Below are 19,690 nucleotides of genomic sequence, written 5' to 3' on the forward strand. Positions count from 1 at the left end.
CATGTAAAACCAAAACATCATCCACCATTGGCTTAGGAGCATCGCCTGCTCTTCTTCTGACCAACCTAATCCCACGAGAACAAAAAGGTCTCATGGGAAAGGTCTGATTAAGGGCAGTTTTAGGAAGAAACAACTGAAATCTCTAGTCACAATAACTACCAGCCATGGGAAATACAGAAGCCTAGAAGGACAGATTCATGTGTTCTTCTCTAAAGTAAAAATTTAGAATGGACAGGTCAGTTTGTAAAGACAGACAACAAACTCCACTCCAAATGTCCTACTGATTTGTAAGAGCAATGAACAATCCTCAGGTTGTATATGACAGAAATGAAAGCTTCACATATGACACATGAATGATTGTGATAGTGTATGAACAGCTGACAGCAGATTTATGAAACCAGGACACTGAAGACAATCATTACATGGTGTTTGTTATTGTTGTGCTGTGATTCTGTCCATGTGACTGTAAATAAATCACAGCTTCACATAAACCCAGATCAGGGGCATTGCTAGGGTTCAAAGGGATGATGGACTCAACCCCCTGAGTGACTCACGTAAAAGCGACAACTCTAAATAACAAAAGTATTAATATATTTATGACGTAAACCTACATTTAATAAAGTCATGTTATTAAATATAATCAGAACAAAACTAACATACTGACATTTAAACTGTTAAATGTGGCTGAACGATGAATGAATGAATGAATGAATGAATGAATGAATGAATGAATGAATGGAGAGTATCCAATGGCCGGAACATACAACAGGTCACTGTTCTGTTCTGTTTAACTGCTCGTCACGTAACTTTTAAAACAGCGTATAACTGAAAAAACGTGTCAAATGAACGCTGACGGACAGACGGTTTCTTGTACTGGTAAATCTGGTACTTTATTTGTGGTGTAAAACGTTTCCAGTCTTAAAAAGCCCAGAGGATGGTGACAGTACATGAGGGGTTTAAATCCCCTGAAGCCCCACAATCACAACACCACTGGACCCAGAGATCCTGTAGGTGACTCGGGTCACTGCCAGTGTCTCTGACTGATAGTTCATAGATTTACTGCTCATCATTTTACAGACAGTGCAAAACACATGAAAAGGTTCAAATCTAAAAGTTTATTCCTACTTTTTAGTTGTGGATATGAACGATAAAAAAGAATCAGTGTAATCATTTCATTCTGTATGGAGCATTGAGGTCTACAAACCTATCCAAATATATCTAACAAATATTTAACATCATCACGATCATAATCAGATCATCTGAACTTTTGTCTATCGATACAGTGAACAAGTGGAAGCTAATTGAGATGAATTCATTAAGCAGAGACTTGAAATGAAATGAAGCACAGACGAGAAGCAGCGCGTCCTGATCGGTGTCCATCATTCAGAGGAAGCTGAAAGGAGCCGAGTTTCTTCTGAGAGCTGCTGAGAGGAGAGTGTGTAGATCACATGTGTGTAAACCTCAACAGGGTCTGCAGGAGAACACACACACACACACACACACACACACACACACACACACACACACACACACAGAAATACATACACACGCACGCACGCACACACACACACACACACACACACATACACAGTGACACACAGACACACGCACATACACATGTAACGAGTTATGACTGCAGTATAAATGTAATACATTTTTCTTTTTCACAACAGAAAAATAGTTCACCCAAAAATGAAAATTTTATTTCCTCACCCTTCAATTTGTTCCAAAACTGTATGAGTTTCTTTCTTCTGTTGAACATAAAAGATGATATTTTGAAAAATGTTGGTAATCAGACAGTTGGCAGCACCCATTGACTTTCACAGTAGGAAAAAATATAGACTATGAAAGTCAGTGGGTGCTGCCAATTGTCTGATTACCAACATTTTTCAAAATCTAATCTTTTGTGTTAAACAGAAGAAAGAAACTCATACAGTTTTGGAACAAATTGAGGGGTGAGGAAATAACACAATTTTCAATTTTGGGTGAACTTTATACCTTTTAAGAGCTACATTTAGCCTTAAATGTTATATGAATATGGGACATGGAGCACAAGGTTTATCAGCTGACTGTCTTTTGTTGCTTATAATAAATTGGAATGTGGATAACACATAAGCAGTCTTTAATAATGCTCTAAATTACATGTAGATGTATATTTTATGCATTAGTGAGTGTGGTGGTGCCTATGGGGTGTCGCTTTGGGATGGGTGCGTATGAGGCTTGGGGGGGGTCACAGTATACTCACTACAAAAAACTACCGCCTACTAATCTTCTGTCACCTTTTCATCAGAACCAATATTATCTTCTTAAGCAGTTTGAGCTACAGTATATTGTCTGTTGGTTCGGACCACACTGGTCAGCCTTCGCTCCCCATGTGCATCAATGAGTCTTGGCCCTGCTGCCGATTCACCACCGTTCCTCTCTTGGACAACTTTTGATAGATACTGACCACCGCAGACCGGGAACCCCACAAGACCTGCAGTTTTAGAAATGTACTGAACCAGTCATTTATCCATAAAAATTTGGCCCTTGTCAAACTTGCTCAGACATAGCCTTGCGCTGAGAACGATTGTTTTCCTGATTCTACACAGATTGCACTTAAGGACAATGTTCCCTGCTCACACTATATCCCACCCATCTATCAGGTGCCATGAGAAGAAGAGAGATATCGTGTGAGTGCTTCACCTGTCAGTGGGCATAATGTTATGCCTTATCTATGTATTAACACACATCGATGATCTACGGCTTTAGAATTGCTAAACCGGTACAATATTCCACCGATATTTTTTTTAAAGAATATGACCTTTTTATGTCAACACTCTCATGAGTGTTAGAAACATAATGAACTAGAAAACTAGAAGAAACTGACAATCAGCAATTAAGCGGATGCTTTAAATAACATTAGAATCACATGGTGATTTTGGCGATTGCTTTTTACTCTTTACATACTAGAAAACACGAGAAAGACCTTATGAAAATATTTTTTTAAAGTATTTCGTTCTCTGCATTTGACCCATCCAAAGTGCACACACACAGCAGTGAACACACACACCGTGAACACACACCCGGAGCAGTGGGCAGCCATTTATCCTGCGGTGCCCGGGGAACAGTTGGGGGGTTTGGTGCCTTGCTCAAGGGCACCTCAGTCGTAGGCAGCCCGAGACTCAAACCCACAACCTTAGGATTACGAGTAAGACTCTCTAACCATTAGGCCATGTCTTGCCCAAGCCATATTAGTACTTCAAGCCATATTAAATCAGTTCCATTCCATTCAAATCACCTAACAGAACCTTACGAAACGTTTTCGAGAGGGATATAAATTCGATCGTTCAAACCCCTTCAGGAGGTGGTCTGGGACGCATTTCAGATGAAACTGGACAGGTGTAAATCCATGTGGTTGTTCAAGTCACATACGTCAGCGCTATACTCCTCCCAAACGGAAGTACGTCACTCGCAAGTGACTCACGAGTCGTGAGAAATAAATAAATGTAAATTCTGTTTTTTTTTTTATTGCATTCTGAAAACCGCATACACCAAAGCGTGTTCCATTTTAATTACCCCAGAAATGAGTTAAAATATATTTGCATATTGGGCGGGAGTAGAAAGATCGGATTGATATCCGATTCGCCGAGACGCATTTATGTGGCCTGATGTAAATGGAACAGTTTTAACTAATCAGATAGCTATCGGATCAGAGACAACACACGAAGTGACCAGGTGTAAAAAGGCCCTACTGTAACTCTACTGACTTTTCCTTGTTTTTAATTCTTTGATGTCACCTCTATGGAAAAAAAGAGAGAATATTGGAAACCTTAACCTTTGAGTGAGTTCCTCCATTTAGACGCTCCAAACAACTGAAGGTGGTTTGCAATTAACCTTTAACCTTCTGTCCAAATAAAGATTTACCCAGTGCACCCTTACATATTAATAGTATCAGCACACACACACACACACACACACACACACACACACACACACACACACACACACACACACACACACATTATATATATATATACGTTTTATATATATACATACGTGTGTGTATAAACATTGCACCTACACAATCTGGTACAATACAATAATTGTGTACGTGTCAGTTATAAGTTACAACATACAAATTATCAGCTGACATCATGTGTTAGAGGCATATCATCATCTCTTAAAAATTACAGCTTATCTCAATTGCTATAACACTAAACCCTATTGTCTGAACCAAATGCTCAGTTGCCTGAACCCACCGATTGAATCAATCACTCTTTTGGCAGAACCATAAGCACTTTTCACCTGTTTAGATTGAAACAACTTGCCAACACATTTTCATTGTGATGCTCCCATGCTGCATAAAGGTGAGCACAGGTGACAAAAGTCAAACACAATTAAAGCAGCGGTGTCACCACTTGAACACAACAACTCGAAATCGATCACACTTGTGGCTAATAATGTGAGGGAACATATACACCAAGCCAGTTCAGGGAGCACTGGTTTGCGAGACACTACAATTGATAGAAGTCTGAGAAGAAGAGTTCGTGTGAGACGAGGTCGAGGTGGTCAGCGAAGACAAAGAACAGTAATATCTGATGAAATCAGAGCTACTGTGATTGACCATGTTCTTGTCCATGGTATGAGCATGAGGGAGGCTGGACAAAGGGTACAACCAAACATTGGTAGATTCACTGTGTCCACCATAATCCGAAGATTTAGAGAAGAGAACAGGTAATTACGTTTTTTTGACATTATAGTACAGTATGTAAATGTTGACAGTATGACATACTATACACTGTACCAGTAAATATATGTTTCAGTACATCACTTAGTGGTTAGCAAATTCGCCTCACACCTCCAGGGTCGGGGTTCGATTCCCGCCTCCACCTTGTGTGTGCGGAGTTTGCAAGTTCTCCCCATGCCTCGGGGGTTTCCTCCAGGTACTCTGGTTTCCTCCCCCGGTCCCCTGTGTGTGTGTGTGTGTGTGTGTGCACCCTGCGTTGGTACTCCGTCCAGTGCAGTGCCATCAGCAATCATGGGGTTGTCCACCATCATGCCAACCTGGGGCCCTACAACACTCACCAGCTTCTCATTTTCCTCAATCGCATGCGAGATGCTCTGTTAGGGCAGCAGGATGAGCATCCCATCTATGAGGATGAGCATCCCATCTATGTTTTTGTTTGGGACCCTCCAGGTTAAAGAGTGGCTCAATATGAACCATCTTTTATCAATCTTTGCCTTCCACCGTACAGTACTCCCCTTTCCTAAAACTCATTGAGGAATTCTTCTACTCATGGCGGTGGAAGGTATACTGTATGAACGCCAACCTTACACCAGGGTACATCTCCTGCAAGCCATGGGACTTGCCTGTGGTGACATACTGTAGGTGTGGAGGCATGCCAAGCCTGGATACGGCATGCCAGGGTTTTTTTTCCCTCGTTGCCTGGCCAGACAAAATGTGGCCTGTGATGTGGATGAAGTCCTGTGGCTTGACCCAGTACAGAGACATGATGCTGTGGCTGAGTAATGCACTTATTTGTGTATTTTTGTATTTACATGTATTTACATGGGGTTAATATACACAAGTGGCAAACGCATACGATTTCTGTTTGTTTTTTACAAGTGCTACATGTAAATGCACAAGATTTCTGTGTTGTCTTTTTGTACAAGTGCTAAATGCACAGGTTTTTTTTGTTTTGCAACATGCATTTAGCCTATAGTGAACATTCATTCATTCATTCATTCATTTTCTACCGCTTATCCGAACTACCTCGGGTCACGGGGAGCCGGTGCCTATCTCAGGCGTCATCGGGCATCGAGGCAGGATACACCCTGGATGGAGTGCCAACCCATCACAGGGCACACACACTCTCATTCACTCACACACTCACACACTACGGACAATTTTCCAGAGATGCCAATCAACCTACCATGCATGTCTTTGGACCGCGGGAGGAAACCGGAGTACCCGGAGGAAACCCCCGAGGCACAGGGAGAACATGTAAACTCCACACACACAAGGCGGAGGCGGGAATCGAACCCCGACCCTGGACTTGGGGCATGATTTGACAACATAGTTCAGTTTTGAGCACAGATTGAACTGTTTTGAGGTGAAAGTTTGGTTTTGCAAGGAGAGTCTGAGGTTTTGTGAATGTAGCTTGAGAATTGGGTTTTGTGTTCACAGTTTAGAGAAAAGGAGAGCAGCTTTCAAGAAATGTGGCTTAGCAATCAAGAAAAACTGTAAGAGAAAAAACACAAATATTGAGTTGAGGCAAAAACTCTTTACAAACATAATCATTTGAAGATAGTGCTGCATTATGGGTGAAATTGGTGAGAAATGTTTACATCATACTCCAGCTCAGAAATGTCATCATAACATCATGATGCTCCAGCATTAGGCAAAAAATATGTCTGACTGCATGGTGAGACAGAGAGAGAGAGAGAGAGAGAGAGAGAGAGAGAGAGAGAGAGAGAGAGTGAGAGAGAGGAAGAGAGAGAGAGAGTGAGAGAGAGAGGCAGAGAGTCTCTCATCTCCTCTCTCTCTTTCCGCGCGCGCGTCTTTCGTCTCTTGCTCGCGCTGGTGGGTCTCGCGCGCCTCCCTCACTTCGCTTCTCTTTGTCCTTCCAAAAAAAAAAAAAAAAAGATTGCTTCTCTGCTATATCTCTATCATTATATCTATCTATTTATATCTATGATTTAGCGCGTGCGTTGCGACGCGCGTGTGCGCGCGCGCCCGGCCCCGCGCGCGCGGGCCGCGCGCGCGCGAGGCTGGCCCTACGCGCTCGCTTCCTGACTCGCCGAGAGCTCATCTCTTTAATTGTTTTTACAGATCTCTCTCTAGTTCCATATCCTCTCTTATTTTCATTTGTCCTATCGTCCTTTTTCTTATCTTCTCTCTATTCTATGTATATCATTCTCTATCTCTTCTGGACAATTAATCTTCCTCTCTTATAACTTTTAGGTCTTTTCATCTCCATGCTCGTGTCGCAGTCGTATTTCATGTGGAAAACCGGTAGAGAAACAGGATCTCTCTGTTACCTCTCTCTCTCTTCCCCTCCTCTCTCTCTCTTTTAATTCTTATATATTTATATAACAGTCATAATATAGTATTATTTTATTTATATATATTTATATTATATATATTCATATATAAATATAATATATGCATATATATATATCTTTCTTTTATATAATATATATTATATAAATAACATAAAGCCACACTATATATCTATGTCGGATATATATATCGGGACGGCATTTCTATATATTCATCGATTATCTCTTCTCTCTCTTTCTCTCCCTCTCTCTCTCTCCCTCTCTTCCTCTCTCTCTTCTTTCTTTTCTCTCGTCTGCCTCCTCACTCTTTCTCTCTCTCTCATTCTCCTGCTCTCTCCTCTTTTGCATCTCATTTCTCTCCGCTGCCTCGCTCTCCCTCTACCTGCTTTCGTCGCTCTCTCTTCCTCCTCTCTTTCTTTCGCTGCTCATCTCTTTTTCTCGCTCTTTCTCTCTTCTTTAGCTCTATCTCTTTCATTCTCTCTCTTTCTCTCTATTCTCAATATGCGGATATCTAAGTGGGGTACTCTTCTATTACTACACTCTATTCCTCTCTCCTCTTATCTCTCTCTCTCGCCCCTCTCGCTCTTTCCCGTTCGCCTCTTCCTCTCCTCTCTTTCTTCTCTCTACTGTTTCCTCTCTCTTTTCGCTCTTCTTGTCTGCTCTCTCTCCTGCCCAGCTCGCCTCGCTCTATCTCGCTCTCTCTTTCCGATGCTCTCTCTGCCTCTCTCGCTCTCTTCGCCCTTCGCGCTGCCCGTGCGCGCGCAGGCCCTCGACGCGCGATCGAGCGGCGGCTCGCTCGCTCGCGCGCGCAGATCTCTCTGCGTCGCTTTCTTGCCTCTCTCTTCCCTCGCTCTCTGTTCCTCTCTCTTTCTCTCTTTCTTCTCTCTTCCGCGCTCCTCATCTTCTCTTCATCCGCTCTTCTCTCTCTTCCCTCTCGCTCTCCTCTCTTTCTCTCTTCCCGTCTCTCTCTCTCTCTCTCTTCCCGCTCTCTCTCTCTCTCTTCCTTTTTCCCATTCCAATATAACCAATTACAAGAAGCATGGATTTAGTTATTGCAATCAAACGTCTTTCTTCTTGAACAGGCAAGTCATTCATTTATTTTTGCAGTACAGTTTTACAGTTTTACAGTACATGCTTGTCTCAAAGCAGCTTTACAGAGATACTAAAAATGTAATACATATGTTAATAAATAAAAAGTTTCAAATTGAATGGCTATTTATCTCTAACATCTATCCCTAATGATCAGTACTGCAGTGATGGCGGTGAGGAAAAACTCCCTGAGATGATACGAGGAAGAAACCTTGAGAGGAACCAGACACAGAAGGAAACCTCATCCTCATTTGGGTGACACTCTACAGTAAATAATGTAAATGTAAATAATCTCCTTTCTACAACAGTTTATAATCGAGTGGAATTGTGTAACCAAGAGCTCCTGAGGAACTTACAGGTCAGAGTCAGCTCTGAGTTCATTACAGACTTAACACTAGATCCTTCCTGACAGAGTCTTCAAATGTTCACTGATGACGACCTGTGCATGTTCTTGTATTTGTTTTGTGATAATAATAGATATTAAGTATGAGATAACTAGTTACATTATATTTGATCTTTGTGTATTTTTGTACTTCTAACACGGTTGAGCAATCAGACCTGCTAGTTTAGGTTATAAAGCTAACGTTAGCAACTAGTCATTTGACTCAGAGATAAATGTCATTTTTGAAAAAAAAAAAACCTATATATTTACCCTACAGCAGGGGTGTCAAACTCTGGCCCGCAGGCCAAATTTGGCCCGCAGTGTAATTATATTTGGCCCACGAGATCATATCAAATGTGCATTACAGCTGGCTAGCCGCATGCTCCGCTAATACTACAAATCCCAGAATGCCTTGCCACTGTATTGACACGTAGACATGAACAGCAAGAGCCCCTCATTCTCTGTTGGCAGTCGTTAACAACCATGTTACAGTCACATCGGGCAAGTTAATTCCACCCTCCACAAAAATGGCCAAACGAAAGATGGACAATAGGAGCTTTCAAGACAGGATGGAGGCAGATTATCTGTTCACGAATATAAAGGACAGACCTGTTTGTCTTGTGTGCTGACGGAGCTAACGTGTCTGTAACGAAAGAATATAACATAAGAAGACACTACGACATGAAACATCATGAGAAGTATAAGGACCTGGACGTAATGCTCCAGAAGGCGGAGGAGAGGAAAAAAAGTCTGGTTTCCCGGCAGACTATGTTCATGAAAGCTAAATCAAAAAGTGAAGCTGCTGTAAAGGCTGGAAGGCTTTATTGTGGCAGCAGAGACAGCAAAATCTGCCCTTTAATGAGGGAGAGTTTGTCAAAAAGTGTATGGTCAAAGTTTGTGACATGAACACCACTGATGTGTCTTTTATTTCAAATTTATTTTCTCATGTGTTTGTAATAACAAGCTCTGTTTGTTCCAAATCCTGTGTTTAAGCAAAACTAAAGTTTGTTTCCATATGAAAAAGGTTGAACATTACATATTAGTTGCAGTTCATTTTTCAATAAATATTCAGTTTGGCCCGTGACTTTAGCTCAGTTTTATATTTTGGCCCACTGTGACTTTGAGTTTGACTCCCCTGCCCTACATTGTGCTATAACATAATGCAGCAACCTGTTCTCTTCCACCAGAGCTAGTTATCTTGTTAGCATTAGCTAAGTACTTCACAGGGCTGTCAAGTTTTGAACATAGGCAAGCGTGACGTCACCACCTGCCAAACTGCCCCCCCCCACAAAAAAAAAAGACCATCGAAAATACCCTCGCTAATGAATGTTTTTTTTTTCTTCATTGGTTGTTGCGTTAAATATTACCCAGATAGTGCTATTTTCTGATTTGCCTATTTTCTGTAGCCTCGTTTTTTGATTGGCTTGTGGTGGGAGAGCGTGACAAAAGACCCAAATGCCTGACTGTCACTCTCAATGCGTGACACTTGACAGCCCTGACTTCATACTGTTGATCATGTGCTGTTTATTACATGCTAATGCACAGGCACTGTTGCAATTTCAGACAATCACTCACCGAGTAGAAAAACAGAACAAAACAGAAGAGAAAGTCCACTGTAAAAGTTTTTAATGGCAGTTTAAACGCTCTTGACGTCGGGTTTAGTCGGTTTGATTTGTTTGTTTGTGTACAACCTCATCTCCTGCTGCGTACTTTAATGAGGGACGTGCTGTCTCTGTCTCTCGCTGAGACTTGCTTTGTGAAGCTACTCGAACCATCAGAGACACTTAAGAGCACTAAGAGCATCAGTGTGTGAGCCTCATGTGCTGAAGGTTGTCAATCAGAGCACTGTGTCTCAAACTGTCAACTTATATACCATTTTAGAACATTACTGAATATAAACATTAGCATTTTTGTCACATTAGGGCTAGGAATTAGAAATAGCTAAAGGTTTTAAAGCTAGAACGAGAAAAACCCAATGGAACAGGATATATATATATAAACCTCCGCTTCCCAGTGCAGGAAATAACCCTTTGTTATAACCCTCTGAACAAGAATAATACAATTTCAAATTAAATATTACAATCCAGATACTTTCTCATTTATGGTAGTTCAACACAATTTTTTTATCTTACGATAGACGATACTAGCGATATGAAAACTTCACGTGGCCGGCAATCGTAACAGCGCATGCGGGATGATACGTTTGCTCTCCCACCTTGCCGCCTTATGAGTTGTCTCACCTCAGTCTTGCTAGCGATCGACAGAGTGAAGTTTTCTCAGTCTTAGAACGTGCATATTTTTCTCTTTTTTGTGTTTCAATGGCAAATATTAGTGAAAAAAAATCATGGCTTCCAAACGCCCAAATATGTCTCCTGCTGCTAGTGAAAAAGAGGAGGAAAGCTCTTGGTTGGACTTGCGATATTTTCTAGTCACGATGGGGTCATCGAATGCAATCTCCTTGTATATAAATCAGGGCCCGTATTCATTAAGAGTCTGAGAATGATATCAGAGAGCTTCTAATTTACTAGATAATTAGGAATCTTAGATTCAGGAACAATCCCAGAGCAACTCTGTGCAAGGGAAATACAACAATTTTTTCTTAGAGAGGAGGCGGGGCTAAACCCTGGTACTATGACACATTCTTTTGAAGACTGTGATTAGTTGCTCGATAAAAAATTTAGAACTTTTAAAATCTGCTCTATTATAAGCCTTCACTTTGTCTCTGTGTTAAGATATTTGAGGCTATATCATGTAGGGATTACGTTCATGACCGATCGTACAGTAATTGTGTACGCTAATATCTCTGTGTTATAAATGTAATAAATGTATTGTAAATTTAAATATAAACATCTCCGACATAGCACAGAAATGCCATAGAGACAAATTTAATCGTTTCTTCTGCTATAGCATTTTGATTCTGTTTCTGAGATGTTAGTGTATCTCTAAATGCCATAGCAAAAGAATATATACTGTATATGTTTGTGTGTGTGTGTGTGTGTGTGTGTGTGTGTGTGTGTGTGTGTGTGTGTGTGTGTGTGTCTGAGATGGTATTTCTAATAATAATGATGATTGGCCACAAAAATAATCCTTACGCGATCTAATCTGTATCATCTTATTAACTCCCTATCATTATTAAATATTGTATGCAATACATTTCTTCTCCCGCTTCACCTTTCGGCCATTTTCTCCTCTGATAAAGAAACTCTTGTCTCTTAAATGTCCTCCAAACACTTATTGACCATATAAACTCTTTTATTAAAAAAAAAATGGTTCGACGACCAAACAAACAAACAAACAAACAGTAAACCCAACCAACAGTAAATAGATAGGAGTCTGGCACGGAGTGGCCCAGCTGTCTTATTTCATTCCTCACTCTCCACCCCATATTCAATCTTTTTTCTCCAGCAACACGGCTCCAGGGATTGCTGTGAAGTTAAACAGAAAGTCAGTCAGGTTTTGCTTGTTGCTTGTTTCTTTCACCGCCACATAACTACAGCCTGTTTTCCCAGCATGCTCTATTTGCTCAGGGCTGCTCAAGCTCCTAGCAGGTAGCCATTAATATTTCAGTACAGGGTTGTTTGGGTTCAGTGGGGACGTCATTAAATGGAGAGGAAAAATGTGCTGAATGAAAAACTGGTCACTGGGCCACTAACGCGGAAAAGCTCCAGGGCCGAGGAGGCAAACACATTACGGTTGATGTTTTATGTAATCAAGAAGGGAGTGAGAAGAACTGTGGGTTAATCCCTTACAGTATGTTGTGTTATAAGCCATATTAGGAGTACATGTGTAATGTGTAAACAGCGTTTAAAAGCATGAGCGCTCATGAGGTGACGGGACGACGTGCACACTTAGACAGTGCCGGCTGACTATCAGGCAGGAAATATTGCTTTGGTATGAGAGAGGAAATGACATTACGGCATCTGACTCTGGCGTGGTATTATGATTATTATCATATATATTAGTGTGCTTTGGGATATGGCTGTGAGCTGGCAGTGATGGAGTTGGAGCTGGATTAATCGACCCATGTCACGCTGCTGTGGCGCTCCACGATGCTGTGCAATGGCTGATAAACAGGCAGCGGGGACTTTAGCTTACAGAAACGGAGGCCATTCGAAGTGGGCACGACTCCAGGCTGTATTTGGAAGCCAGGTAAAGACACTTCACAACTAGCAAACAGAGCACTGTGGAAACACACACGGTCCTCACCTGTCCTTCAGCACACGAACCTGCCGAGACGAAACATCACTTCGGGTTTGTTTTTGGGAGCTTTGGAAAACCTTGTTTATCTAGATTTGTTTATGTACAGAAGAAACATACACACACACATACACACATCCTATCTCTTCTCATCTCTTGTCTTGTCTTCCTTCAGATTTATCCCATCCTCCCTTCCAATATCCGGACTCAGCTAACTTCATGGAAGATGCTAAGAACAAAACGTGCAGCAAGAAATTTCTAGAAAGAAGATTAATCTTTCTAGTCTAGAGACATGACATGAGAACAAGCCCAGATAATAGAATAGATAATAGAACAGTTTACAGACATTTCTACGCGATCTTTTGTTAGCCTAAGGTTGTTTGTTTCTCAGGTTTCATTCCTTATACCTAAAAAAAACTGCACTGTTAGGAATCATGATACAAAAGTGACTTCATTCCAGTCCTATAAAATCCCTGTCATAACAGTCGAATTGATTAACAGAGTTCGACATTCCAGGAACTGTGTGAAGAACGGAATCATAATGCGGCAAAACCCGTAACATCTGGGTTTGGATCGTTCCCTGACTTTTCTCTTTATGTTTTTATTAAAGCACTGCTGCCGCCGCTGCTTGCCCCGTTGTTGCCGCATTCTGCCAGGCGACAGAGAAATGGAAAACAGATGCCATGTCAGAGGCTAGATGTAATTTGCAATTATCTGGAGGGCTCTGATGTTATGATTTAAGTTTTGCCTCTAGTATGAACATGATTTAAAGCTGCTATCAGGCCTGTCACTTAAATTATGCTTATAGCAGATACATGATGCTATGGAGGAGAGTGAGTGGAAAGGGGCAAGTTTACTTTAAATACTTTTCTGCTCCTACAGTCATGCAATCAACTTCAATTAAAGGACAGGGAGAGGACTGAGCTGTTTATTTCTTTAGTTCTGAACACACACAACACCCACACCCACACCCACACCCACACACACACACACAAAGCTATTTAAATACCTGCTGAAACACGCAGGGTTGAAGGACATCCGTTTCTACCATTTATTCATCTGTGCCAAATGATGTGTTCCACATTTTTCAAGAGCTGTGCCACACGATATACGACTCTTTTGAAGGATGTAGGAATGAACAGAACAATCGTTCATGCGTCAGGAAATAATTGCTCGAGCTCACTTTCCATAGAATTACAAGATGTGTTTAATAGAGGTCAAAACAATCTGAATACGGACTCATCTGAGTGAAACACGCAGCGCTGCCGCTCAGTATGTTGATCATATCACAGCTACGCTGAGTATCTGCTCGGTCGAGTTCGACGTGGATGTTTGGTTTGGCTCAGATTGATCCGGGTGTAAATATTAGACCGGATCGTGCTTTCAGTGGATAGTGATTTGATGACTTGATGGAATTCAATTGCTAAAAAAAAAGGGTAGGAACTATAGACTAATTCTGTCTGGTTGGTAAATAATTACAGACTAAAATGACTGTGCTTTGGATCATTTATAACATCGCGATCAGCAATGAACTGGAATGATCATTTCGAACGATAAGGATAGTATCTGAAGGACGAGGGATAACGGTTATGCTACGGTTTCATTCATATGTATGACACAGCCAATGACATCCAGTATAGCGTTGCTTGATTTGTACAGAATTTGAGAAAGAGTTTGAGATATCGATGAGAATTTGCGTGCAATTTGTGTGAAGTAGAAAAAAGTGTGAAGTTTCAACCCACTGCAGGTCCATGAATTCTCAGTAGTTTAAAACAAGGCATTACAGAATGAATTTTTAGGCTGATAAAGTGTGCAGAGAGAAGAGTCAAAGTTTTATGAGCCTGGTGAAAAGCACAAGATTTAGTGGGCTAAGCTCAATGTGTTATTAAAAAAAAGCAGTACAATTGTCGTTGATTGAAAGATACGAGCTCGAGTCTAAGCATTGCCAAGCCGCAACTGTCGGGCCCCTGAGCAAGGCCCTTGACCTCTCTGCTCCAGGGATGTCGTATCATAGATGACCCCGGTAGATGTCTGTAATACTGATATTCCTCTCACAGAAGGTGCTATAAAGGTACAAAGTTAAAAAAAAAAAAAAGTCTGTGTTGCTCTACATGCTAACACATAAACTTTTCCAAAATGCAAATGTGGCAGATGTTGCAGTCCTAGAACATTAAGTGATAAACCATCCAGCTGCCTGAATGAAATTAGCCAAAAAGTCATTTTTCATGAATTTTCTATGTAGACACAATAAGTGACAAGCTCCCAAAGGAGCATCACAAAAAAAAAATCTTAGCCAGTAAAAATATCTTCATTAAGGATCCAGTTCACAATGATTTGTGTCTAGAATTGTTTTAATTTTAAGCTTTAGATGTTGCATATTTTGAGCATTTGTTACTAAAAAGAACCAAAATAATTTGGAAAAATGACCTTCCTGGTCGTATATATTGTTATATAATGATCTCAGAATGAGAAACTTGTCCTTTACTGGAGATAGATGTATGATGATACAGTAGATGATAGATGGCTAAGATGATGGTTTACTGTATGTAGTGAGATTCATGTTGCTTTCGCAACCTCCCGTCTGGTTCCTGTTCGTTCTGGAGAAACGACGTTCCGTCAACAATAGAATTTGTCCACATCATTTTTAAACGGGAAGACAAGAGTTTTTCAGAGAGGATTATAAAGATATAGATTGTTTACTAAAGCAGTGCTGTTCCTTTAATTCATCCAAATTGCTAATATAGCTTTTATTCTATATGGTCATAAGTATATACATTTTATTTATATGTGTTAAACATTCTATTTCAGATTTATTCCCTCTTTAATAAACTCTTCCGGGAAGGTTTTTCCACTAGATGTTGGATCGTGGCTGTCAGGATTTGTGTTCATTCAGCTACAAGAGCATTAGTGAGATCAGACACTGATGACGTAAGAGTAAGGAGGTCTGGGGATCAGTCTGTGTTCCAGTTCATCCCAAAGGTGTTCACTGGGGTTAAGTCAGAGTCAGGGCTCTGTGCAGGACACTCGAATTTCTTAACACTATATTGCCCCTTTTCCACCGAGGCAGTTTGAGTGCTGGTTTGGAGCCTAATTTAAAATCAGTTCTTTCTTTTTCGACAGCCAAAGCACCGGCTCTGAACCAGGAAAAGTGGTTCTTAAGTAGCATCAAAACGTTTAATACACTTTTACTTTACAGCAATATGATCAATTATCAGCACACCTGATAGTAGGTAGCTACATGCTAAGGCTAACTTTTTTCTGCGTAATGATAAAATAATGTTATATACTTTCTCGATTACAACCTCTTTTTATACAAATTACTCAGAGCTGCACATACACGTTGGATTCGCCGCGTTTGGATGCCAAGGTAGGTTCACAAAGCCATGAGCATTAACAGTAAAGCAACATCCACCTTTGTTGTTATGTTTGTGTTTGCCGCTGCTGCGCTAACGTTGCTGGGAAACGTGACACGTACAGTATACAGTGACGTCAGACTCGGCTCTGTGATGGCTCTCTAACCGATGGAAAGGCAAACCGGTTCTTAGAAGGTTCGCCAGTGGAACCAACTTTAAACCAGCAGCAGCACTAGCTCTGAATCCGCACCCGGTTCTTTTTGGTGGAAAAGGGGCAAAGCTCTGTGCTTTGAGTACTTTGAGTACAGGGGCACTGTCATGCGGGAGCAACGTTCGAGTCTCTTAGTTCCACTGCTGCCTTTTTTTTTTTGACAGAAATAAGGTGAGGCCGCTGGGTGTTAGCATGGGTTTTAGGTCTGTCAGGATTGCATAGACATTCTGAAGGACAATCAGTGACAACAGTGAGTGAGTGAGTGAGTGAGAGAGAGAGAGAGAGAGAGAGAGAGAGAGAGAGAGAGAGAGAGAGAGAGAGAGAGAGAGAGAGAATAGATGAGGCAGAGTATTGCACCAGTGCACATCCACTTTCCTCTGTGTTCATTAGTAAGTTGCTACATTTCTTCCTAAATCCTGTAGCCGGAGGATTTGCTAATGTGATTAGCTGCATCACAACCGGCTGCAGTGAATACATAATTATTGCTGTGCAGTGAAAAGAAGTGTGTGTAAATGTAAAAATGGATGAGAGAGCAACAGTGAGAGAGAGAGAGTGTGTGTGCGAGAGAGAGAGAGAGAGAGAGAGAGAGAGAGAGGGGTAGCCTGTCACGCAGGTGCTACTGCTAATGCATGTACAATGACCCAAAGAAATAGTGCTATTAAGGAAGACTAAAAAAACAAAACAAAAAAAAAACGAAATTTATTTAGACAACACTTTGATCCGGTCCACTGATTTAATTGGATAAGCTGGGTTTCAAGTCTGAAGAGTGCTTGTGTCTCCTGTAAGCACAACGGGACAGCGGGTGTCACTTCAATCGTCTGTTTTCGCCACATAAAATTCCAATTCTAGTGAAAGCCCCACTAAAACTGTTAAAGTTAGTGACATCATCACTAACACAAAGAGTTAACTTCTTTAATCTGAATGTACGTATCTTTGTGAGCTAGTTAGCCAGCTAGCCGATGAGCTATCGGAGAGTGTGGCTTCTTCTGCATCTTTATTTATTTTGACTAAAAGTAAAAATGTCTCCTTTTTTCTGAAATGTCATAGTTCACAGCCGTATGACTGCAGTCTTGCTAGTGTGATGGTTATTGATAACTGTAAACTAGATTTGCGTACGATTTTATGTATGAGAAATGATCGGATATATTTAGCTGTATATACAGTAGAAGACAAATCGGTCTTTTTATTGGACATGTGCCATCATGTCAAGGGCTAATTTCTCTCCTTACTAATGCTTATCTGTCCAAATATATATATTTTTTTTTCCAGAAGCTGCCCAGTCCATTGGCCAACATTTGAAGTGAACCGAATAATCCTTCAATGTGATGTGACAGTAAACTTTAATATCTTCCCTCGTACAGTAGGCTGAACTCCCCACAGCCGCAACCTGGAGTCTGTGTTCTCCTGCTGTCATCCCACCCTGAGGAATGACTTTTCCTTTCTCTCATTTCTCACACTGACGTTTTATTGGCTGTAGTTCTGGTTATACTTTCATCCTCATTTAAGGCAGTATATACTAGCAGGATGTTTATCACTCCTGACAGGGAAGCCTACAGAGTAAATTATAATGAATATCTATAAAAATGCTTTGATACCGGATGAAGCATGTGGTTTGGTGTCTAAAGCATATGGAAATGAATCGTTTGGGAATAAAAAAAAATTCGGTAATAGACCGGAAACAAAAGACTGATTGATTTTGGTCTAGATAAAAAATCTATCAGCAAATAAGAGCAAATCTATTTCTCTGTTTCTTACGCTTGTGGCTTTTTGCTAACCCACGGCTAGAAGACTTTCTTCACCATTTTTTAATAGAAAATAAATACTCGTATTATTGTATATTATTGTATAATGAATGATAAAGTGAATAAAGTGATGAAAAAATGATAAAAACCGAAAAAAGAAGCAGGAAGGAAGGGAAGGGAAGGGAGGGGAAGGGAAGGGAGGGAAGGAAGGGAAGGAAGGAAAGGGAAGGAATCAAGGAAGGAAGGAAGGAAGGAAGGAAGGAAGGAAGGAAGGAAGGAAGGAAGGGAGGGAAGGAAGGAAAGGGAAGGAAGGAAGGAAAGGGAAGGAAGGAAGGAAAGAAGGAAGGAAGGAAAGGAAGGAAGGAAAGGAAGGGAAAGGAAGGAAAGGAAGGAAAGGAAGGAAGGGAAGGAAGGAAGGAAGGACGGAAGGAGGAAGAGAAGAACGAAGAAAAGAAAGAAGAGTTTACTGAGGAAGAAGGAAGGACGAAGGACAGGAAGACCTTAATCCTTCCTAAAACCCAATCCCTTGCTAAGTCCCATCATCCCCCTTCATGCATCCTCCATCCCTTCTCCCATACCTTTCCTTTTATCCTTCCACCTCCATCCTTTCCTTTTCTTTTCCTTTATTTTCTTTCATCCCTCCTTCCTTCCCTCCCTTCCTTCTTTCTTCCTTTCCTTTTTCTCTTTCCTTCCTTGCTTCCTTTCTCCCTCCACACTTCCTTCCTTCCTTCCTTTCTCAGCCTGTACATTTGCACATCTGTGTCAGGTGATCCTACTAGAAGAAACACCCCCTTTGTCTGGTTTGAACTAAGGATCAGGACAAGACAAAGTTACAGCCTTAACTTAAAATAATCCATCCATTTACTGTATACATCTTCTGGACCAGTTTTCCTACACAGGTTCTTCTGAAACTTGGAGTCTCATATCTCATAGGACACACACCGGACAGGTCAAGCCATCATCGATCACAGGGTGTTCTCCCCAAACCCCTCCCCCCACCCCCACACACTGTGGCGGCAGGAATCGAACACCTTTAAAAAAAAAAAATCATCACAAATAGTGTTACCTAACTAACCTTATCCATACTACGTCAACTTACACTGATATGTTGTACGTCTTGTACTTCTTGTTCTTACTGTAGCAACTTCTATACATTAAACATCATCATTCTGGCACAGTGGCACAAGCTATTGTTCCCAAATGCTCTGGGATGTGGTATCCTAGTGGTTAAGGTGTTGGGCTACCAATAGGAAGGTTGTGAGTTTGATTCCTACGTCCACCAAGCTGCCACTGCTGGGCCCCTGAGCAAGGCCCCTAACCATCAATTGCTCAGTTGTATAAAAATGAGATAAAATGTAAGTCGCTATGGATAAGGGCATCTTCTAAACAATGTAAATGTATGTCACATTCATCATAAACACATTATATATCAAACCCACCTCTACCACCTCTATGGCAACCATACCATGGGAACCGGTTCGGTATCCAGTACACTGTATTTTAAGCCATTTTATATCAATATTAAATCTAAAGCTCAACAGGCTTCTAACCGTCTCCTTTTCTATGCAAACACAAGAGTCATGAGTCATGCGGTAATATTTCCACAACACAAAAAAAGGTCTCTGTATTCTCAGTAGCCTGTAGAACAGAAGTCTATAAACTTTTCGCCTCG

The 19,690-nt window shown here is 41.1% G+C and overlaps 1 protein-coding gene across 4 annotated transcripts in view; it reads right to left on the minus strand.

Moving 5' to 3' along the window:
• chrm2a (cholinergic receptor, muscarinic 2a) overlaps positions 1 to 19,690 on the minus strand; it is a 129,479-nt gene that overhangs the window by 57,937 nt on the left and 51,852 nt on the right. The gene's annotated exons all lie outside the window — the stretch shown is intronic.

The sequence above is a fragment of the Tachysurus fulvidraco genome, chromosome 10, assembly GCF_022655615.1.
Source record: "Tachysurus fulvidraco isolate hzauxx_2018 chromosome 10, HZAU_PFXX_2.0, whole genome shotgun sequence".
NCBI classification, from domain to species: Eukaryota; Metazoa; Chordata; class Actinopteri; order Siluriformes; family Bagridae; genus Tachysurus; species Tachysurus fulvidraco.